This window comes from Malaclemys terrapin, chromosome 3 (genome assembly GCF_027887155.1).
Source record: "Malaclemys terrapin pileata isolate rMalTer1 chromosome 3, rMalTer1.hap1, whole genome shotgun sequence".
Lineage (NCBI taxonomy): Eukaryota > Metazoa > Chordata > Testudines > Emydidae > Malaclemys > Malaclemys terrapin.
Genome location: NC_071507.1, coordinates 142,952,811 through 142,961,539, shown reverse-complemented (window position 1 = coordinate 142,961,539; position 8,729 = coordinate 142,952,811).

Below are 8,729 nucleotides of genomic sequence, written 5' to 3'. Positions count from 1 at the left end.
GAAGAAGCTCAAACCTTTTGCCTTACCATGGCTGCCTGCAAGCTGAATTCTGTTGCCCAGCCAAGCGTGTGTGATGTCTCACACCAAACCGGCAGGCACTCAATATAAGAGGCAAAATGTGACCTTGTACCAAAACCACATGTACTATGTAATGTGAATCACTTGATTCAGTGTGAAATAGTCTTCCCTTTGTTCTCTAAAATGTACCTTTTTAAATACTACTCTCCCTTTTTTTCTTCCTACAGCTGCAAATGTTTCTACGCTCCCCCTATCATCTTCATCCTAGAGGCTAGCGCAGATTAAAAGGCAAAAAAAACACATTCATGATGACATATTCTCAGAGCTCATGCAGTCCTCCCGCACTAAAAGAGCTCAGCAGAATGTGTGGAGGCAAACAATGGCAGAGTCTAGGAAAGCATTAAATTAATGCGATGAGAGGAGGGAGGAGCACGATGAAAGGAGGCAGGATGCAATGCTAATGGTGGAGCAAACTGACATGCTCAGGCATCTGGTGGAGCTGCAGGAAAGGCAGTAGGAGCACAGACCACTGCTGCAGCTCCTGTATAACCACCTGCCCTCCTCCCCGAGTTCCATATCCTCCTCACCCAGATGCCCACAAACACGGGGGGGGGGGAAGCTGCGGCACCCAGCCACTCCACCCCAGAGGATTGCCCAAGCAACATAGGGCTGGCATTCAATAAGTTTTGAACTGTAGTGTGGCCTTGTCCTCCCCTCATCCACCACCCCACCCGGTGCTTCCCTCCTCAACCACCCCTCCCGGGCTACTTTGCGAGTTTTCCCCCTATTTGTGCGTTGAATTAATAAAGAATGCATGATTTTGAAACAATAATGACTTTATTGCCTCTGAAAGCAGTGATCGAAGGGGGGAGGGCAGTTGGCTTTACAGGGAAGTACAGTCAACCAAGGGGGCAGGTTTTCATCAAGGAGAAACAAACAGAACTGTCACACCATAGCCTGGCCAGTTATGAAACTGGTTTTCAAAGCTTCTCTGATGTGCAGGATGCCCAGCTGTGTCTTCTAATCACCCTGGTGTCTGGCTGTGCATAATCAGCTGCCAGGCGATTTGCCTCAACCTCCCACCCCACCATAAACGTCTCCCCCTTACTCTCACAGATATTGTGGAGCACACAGTAAGCAGCAATAACAATAGGAATATTGGTTTCGCTGAGGTCTAACCTAGTCAGTAAACTGCGCCAGTGAGCTTTTAAATATCCCAATGCACATTCTACCACCATTCTGCACTTGCTCAGCCTATAGTTGAACTGCTCCTTACTGCTGTCCAGGGTGCCTGTGTATGGCTTTATGAGCCATATCATTAAGGGGTAGGCTGGGTCCCCAAGGATAACTATAGGCAGTTCAATATCCCCAACGGTTATTTTCTGGTCTGGGAAGTAAGTTCCTTCCTGCAGCTGTTCAAACAGATGAGAGTTCCTGAAGATGCGAGCGTCATGCACCTTTCCTGGCCATCCCACATTGATGTCAGTGAAACATCCCGTGTGATCCACCAGTGCTTGCAGCACCATTGAAAAGTACCCCTTGCAGTTTATGTACTGGCTGCCAAGGTGGTCCGGTCCCAAGATAGGGATATGCGTTCCGTCTGTCGCCCCACCACAGTTAGGGAACCCCATTGCAGCAAAACCAGCCACTATGACCTGCACATTTCCCAGAATCACTACCCTTGATAGCAGCAGCTCAGTGATTGCGTTGGCTACTTGGATAGGATGACCAGATGTCCCTATTTTATAGGGACAGTCCCAATTTTTGGGTCTTTTTCTTATATAGGCTCCTATTACCCCCAACCCCCGTCCCGATTTTTCACATTTGCTGTCTGGTCACCCTATACTTGGATCACAGCAGCCCCCACAGTAGATTTACCCACTCCAAATTGATTCCCGACTGACTGGCATCTATCTAGCGTTGCAAGCTTCGAGAGGGCTATCACCACTCGCTTCTTAACTGTGAGGGCTGCTCTCATCTTGGTATTCTTGAGCTTCAAGGCAGGGGAAAGCAAGTCACAAAGTTCCATGAAAGTGCCCTTACGCATATGAAAGTTTCACAGCCACTGGGAATCATCCCAGACCTGCAACACTATGCGATCCCACTAGTCTGTGCTTGTTTCCCGGGCCCAGAATCAGCGTTCCATGGCAGGAACCTGCCCCATTACCACCATGATGTCCAAATTGTCAGGGCCTGTGCTTTGAGAGAAGTCTGGTTCTTTGAGACAGGCTGGTTCTTCACTTGGAGCAATGGTCTCCAAGAAGGGAAACATCTACTTAAAGTCAGATTTCCCCTGAACACCATAAATAAACCGTTTAGAATAGCTACTTGGGAATGAAACAGTTTTACCTAGACACAGGCCCACTGTTCTTTTGTTCCGCTTGTGTCTCCACAGAAGGAGTAAGATCTGAATTTGTGAGATAGAGCGAGCATAAATCTTCTATTCCTCCCTGCCCTCAAAATAGGGACCAAGACAAAAATTAGTGAGCAGTAAAGTGATCAGTTAGACTGGAAAGGTCTAGACAAAGAAAAGTACAATAAAGGAACAAAAAAATTCTTACTGATAATTTCCTTTCTGCTAGCAGCATCTCCCACAATTCTGGATATCTGGGCTGCTAGCAGAAAGGAAATTATCAGTAAGAATTTTTGCAGCACCATTGAGGTACAAAGGGGTACTTTTCAATGGTGCTGCAAAAATCTGGATATCTCTCCTCTCTCTGCAGCTCAAAGAAGCTGGTCTGCATTTTGGCACCGCGCTGTCTGGCCACACCTTCTCTGCTCCAGCTTGCTGTCAGATAAGCTATTCCCAAACTGTAAAACTTACATAACATCATTATTCACAACTATTCCAGAGATAACAAAATAACAGAATAATAGATTAGGGTTGGAAGAAACCTCAGGGGATCATCTAGTCCAGGGTCACGCAAATATTTTTGCCTGAAGACCTCATCGGGTTTCCGAAATTGTAGGGAGGGCCGGTTAGGGGAGGTTGTGCCTCCTCAAACAGCCAGGTGTGGCCCAGCCCCCGCTTCCTATCTGACCCTCCTCCCCCCCACTTCTTGCTCCCTGATGGCTCCCCCTGTTCCCTGATGGCCCCCCCCAGGACCCCTGCCCCATCCACCCCTGCCTTGCTCCCTGTCCCCTGACTGCCCCAGGAACCCCACCCCTGACTACCCCTCGCTAGCCCATCCAACCTCCCTTCTCCTTCCTGACTGCCCCCGGGACCTCTGTCCCATCCAACCACCCCTTCTCCCCAGTCCCTTGACTGCCCCATACGTGTGGACACTCCAGGTAAACAAAGCATCTCGTGGCCCTCCAGGGGCTTACCATGAACAAGCCGCAAACCAAGTTTGGGAACCACTGACCTAGTCTAATCCACCTAGCAATAGAGGACTTAGAAGCTCTGAGCCCCTTGCATATCAGGTAGAAGGACAAGAATAGGGAGCCCGATCTTCTTGGGTATTCTGTATGCTTGAGATAGACTTTAAATGCTCTTCTGACATCAAAAAGCCATGCCTTTTCAGTTGGATGTTATGGTTTTGGACAGAATGAAGGAAGCACAGAATGAGAGAAGCATGGAAGGAGAAATTTACCATAAGAATAAAGCATTCTGGTATCTTGAGCACCACCTTGTCCTCATGTAACATGCAGTAAGACTCCTGTATAGATAAGGTTGCCAGCTCTGGCAGTTGCCTGACAGATGCAATGGCTACTAAGAAACAAGTCTTAATGGAAAAATAATTTGTTGACACTGAAGTCAGAGGCTCAACGGGCTCTGTCTATGTCTTCTTGGAGAAAGTCTAGAATGGTTGGATTTCCTGGATTTCTGGGATTTGCATTGTGTTCTTGGCACCAGTTGTTGAATCTGGACCAGAGAGAGGAGTATGCTTTTAGAGTCAATACTCTCCACAATTTTTCCTGTGGAATCTGTTGTTTCTTCGCTGGTACCTATGCGATGACAAGGAGCAACAGGAATCCATCTATCTGAAGGCCCGTCTATATCCTCTCTTACTGGGGAAGGGAGAGACTGTTTGGATTTTGCTGCATTGTCAGCCACCACCTTATCCAGCTTTTCTCCAAAACAAGTGGAGGCTGTAAACTTGTCCAACCTTAGGACCTGCTTAGACTATCCGCCTTCCAGGGTTACAGCCATAGGTGGCACTTGGCTACTGAGCTGGAAGCCATGGCTCAGGCTGAGAACCTCATTACATCCATCATCAGCTACAAACACTGTTGCTAGGGAGTTTTCCTTTAAAGTGGAGCCAAAGTCAGGGTGATCTCTGTCCTTGAGGGCTTTGAGATCTTCCAGCCAGGAAAGAGATACTCCTGCAAAACAGGTAGCTGTTAGGGACGCTCAGAGGTTGGCAGAAGAAACTCAAAACCCATTTTTAGAGTGGCCTCCACAGGGTATAACTCCCCTTCTGAGGGAATAGACATATCTGATGTTACAGCAATGTCAATATTTGGTGTCTCAGCAATAGAGCCCTTTGGTTCTTGAATGTTATCAAGCCTGAGGTAACTCTTGTTTACTCTGAGGCATGCTCACCAGCGCCTGCTCAGGGTTCAGAGCCGGACAGCTCACCTTCCTGGAATGGAAGAGGAGTCAGAGGACTCATATCTCCTGTGTATTTTGTGATTCCCCTTCCCCCCTCTTTTTAGCCTTTTTAGTTTTTTTACATCTTTTTAGTGCACTTTAGGAGCATAAAAGCTTTGCTGCGGCTTCAGTGAGGCCTTTTGCAGCTTGCCCTCCTTGCCCAGAGTCCTCTTGAGAAATCTGTCTCAGAATCCTTCCCATTCAGTCCCATTCCCTCTGGGAAGTGGGTGGGGAACCCATTGTCAGAGCTTTCCTGGTTGGCCTGGGAGGGGGGGCTGATTAGAAGCCCTGCTTTTTTCCCCAGAGCACTCAGGACCCACTTTAAGACTGGCAGGATTCAGGGAGGGGAGTGTTGACCCTGCAAACATCCCCTCTTTGTTGTACAGGGGGTCCCCTGGGATCTGCTGAGTCAAGTGGTCAGGGTCTTCCTAGCTTTTGGAACCTCTCTCTTCTCTGCACTAGGGTTCCTGGTCCATTTTCCCCCCATTGGAATCCCAGCTGTCTTGGTGGGTAGGGGACCCCACCTGCCTATCTGACTCATAGCCCTGGGACCTCACAGCGTTAGGGACAGAAGAAGGCTGGGGGCCAGCTGGGCACAACTCACCATCTGCTGAGCCTGGAAAGGCTGCATAACACATAGAGAACAGCTTGGATTGGGCCCAGCATTCTTTGCTTTGCCATACCTGTAAGGGCCCTAAGGCGGCATGGCCAGTGAGCCCAGCGCCAAGCTGCTGATCTGCTTCCATGAGCTGCAGAGAAAGGAGATGAGCAGCCAAGACATCCAGAATTCTGGGAGACGCTGGGCTGTGGAAAGCTATTTTTAATCTAGCCTAGTTATGGAGGGGCCAAGCCCTGAAGAAACCAGAGAAGAGGAGCCAGGCAGGACTAGGCCTGCTCAGAAGGGTCCTTTGAGATCAGCTATGAGTTGGCTGGGGGGGAAGGAGGAGGGATGGGTAAAGCCATCACCAGTGTAATTTAAGCAGACTCACTTCATTCCTGTGTGAATGGATGGGAGCCCTTGCAACATTAGTGACTTTCTGTTAAGGGAAACTACAGCAGTTCATATTGCTGAAAAGTAAAGGCAAAGGAGGAGGTGTCTTTCAAGAAGAAAATTAATGATCACTTAACATATATGGAATCAAGCAAAAAGGAAAGCAAAGTTTTAACATAATAAAACATGAACACTTGCAATGTTTTCTGGACAGCATAGAAAACTGGGAAACAGAGCTAGAAGTTTGGTATGACAAAGAAAGTAAATAGTCTGTCAGAAAGGAGAACCTGCCCCCATGTTAAGTCTATATATGGATATAATTGACCACATTTCATCTGAAGGAAAAAGAAAAAGTTGTGGCCAACTTCAAAAGGAAACTGAAGAAAAGTATCCGTAATGATTAATGAATTAACATCACTGAGTAAATGAGCTATTCTGAATGTTTGCCCAGAGGCAGTCATGGGAGAGTTTCCGGAACCATTGTCATTTTTCCTGGAACTCCGTTGCCTTTAAGGACTCCACAGCTGCAAGAATTGTGAGAGCACTTCAGCACTGTCAGTTTCACAACTGATTTTCTGAAGAATTCCTCCTGAATTGGATTTTATTGGTTTCAGCTGGAGAATCTATTCCACCCAGCTAGGAAATGCCACATGCCTACTAAGCTACTGCTCAATATTTTTTGCATTGATACTATTGGAGATTAAAATTTGCTGTAAGAGAATCACTTGGGGCCAAATGTTGACCTCAGAGGCATGCACCTAGCTTCCATAGAACCAATGCAGAATTATTTAGCCTTTGAAGCTTCTTATAGAATGCAGTTTAAGGAGCCTAGAAGTCTTGCATTAGAATAGGGAGTTCACACTAGTGGTGGTCCCCACTATCATCAACACTGTTTTAGTGCCATTCCAGTAGGAAACACAGAATAAATCTCTGCTGTTTTATGTTGAAACAAAAGCATTCAGCTTTATTATTTCTATAGCTCTAATATATTCTGTATCAACTGTTAGGAGTCAAAAATTCTGTCCTGTCAACAATGCGTTAACTACATATAACACTCCCTTCATTCAAAGCTAAACAGGAGATGTAGCTTCGAGTGGCAGGGCCACCCAGAGGAGGGAGGGGGGCAAGTGGGGCAACGAGAATATAGTATTCTATAGTATTGCAATTTTTTTATGGAAGGGGCCCCCGAAATTGCTTTGCCCCAGGGCCCCCTGAATCCTCTGGGCGGCCCTGTTGCGTGGAACAGATATCCACTTCTGATCACTGAATTCTGCTGACCTCAAAGTTACCCACATGCCTCTGCTGTGATGCTTTACAGAAGCGGCTCAATCCTGCCTCAATATGCTAAGCTTCAGTAAAGGCAGAAGCTGCATTTGTGTTTCCTTCTGGCTCAAGACAGAAGCTTCCAAGTGTTGAAGAAGCTACATGAAGGCCCTTGCTACAGGCAAGTGCTGAGAATGTAAATAGAAATTCATTCAATTTGACATCCTAAGATTTCCCTTGAGATAAGAACTCACTGAGGAGTGCAGCATATGCATAAGGCCCTGCTGCAGTAATGTCAGTGCTAGTATTAAGGGGTAATGGTGTTGGTATTTTTGTTATACATATTGCCACCTGGTGGCCAATGTAAGAATAGCTATTTAATGTTAGAAGCCCTAAGGTTGTATAGAACATGCTCCTGCTGGTTGTTGGGGGAGCATATGGGCATGAGAGGTTTTTCCAAGGAGGTTCAGTAGTTGTCTAGGTGTACCAGAATAAAAGATCTATTTCAGTTCAAACCTGTTTTGGGTCTCCATATACTACACTGGTGACAAAGAAACTGAAAACCACCAGCAGCAATTTCTACACACTGTGTTAGAAAGTAACTTTTCTTATTGCAAAGAAAAATGCCTGCATATGGAAAGATGAAAAAGTATGATGTAGAGCAGGAGAACGGGATTCAGCACATAGAGAGAGACTCTTCACTGTAAATGCTACAGAAGATGACAAGAAACATATCATTTTATTGAGCATTTGTGGAGCAAAAACATATAATTTACTTAGAAGTTTGGTGGCACTGGAACAGCCCGGAGCCAAATCCATTGAGGAGCTGGTTAAAGATATCATACCATCATAACCCCATCAGAGATTGTTCAGTGTGGTAAATGTAATAGTTTTTCCTGCCAACCTGGAATGTCTGTGTCAGATTTTGTAGCAGAACTGCATCGTTTATCAGAGCACTGTGGGTTTGGAGATACCACAGACAAGTCTATCCCAAATCACAGCATTTAATGTATCAGCGATGAAAGAATACAGAGATGTTTGTTGACGGAGTCCACCTTAGATTTTAAAAAAGCTCTGGAAACATTACAAGGCATGGAAGTAGCTGCACACAGTAGCGTAACTAGCGGGGTGCAGGGGAAGCAGCCGCTTCCCCTCACCCCTTTGCCCAAAAGCGGCGGCTTTCCAAAGGCAGCCGCCGGCCGGAGAAGCAAGGGGGGGGCGCAGGCTGGCTGCCCACAGCGTGGCCGGCAGCCATGGGGGGGGGGCAGTGGGCACGCGGCCCGAGGAGCGGGGGGGCTCAGCATGGTGGCTGCGGGAGCGGGGGGAGGGACGGTCAGCGGTGCAGCCGGAGGAGGAGTCAAGGGGGGGCGCCTTTTTTAGGTTTGCTCCCCCTCCTCTTAAAAGCTGGCTACGCCACTGGCTGCACAACATGCTTTGGATTTACAGAGAAGTGCTATGCGGCACGTCGATAGCTAAAAAGCCAGGCACAAATTATCCAACATTCCACACAAAGGAAATGAATCTTTAAATAAACAGAGGTATCCCCTTAAGAACCTGCTTTAAATGTGGGGAGAAACATGACCATATCTCCTGCTCATACAGAGATATGGAGAGCTGGGTTTGCTGGATGCAAGGTCATCCTACAAAAACATGCTGTTAAAAACAGACACATGGAAGGGAAAGTGTGGATCACAAGAAGGAGGCTCCCCATATTTCAGAAAAGGAAGAGAAGCCGGCAGCTGAGGTCTCTGAGTGAATCATAGAATCATAGATAAGGCTTTCACCTTATCAGCTCATGGCTACAAATTTGATTATAAACCTGGAAAAGCATTGGGTAATGTGAATGCTCTAAGTAGCATTTAC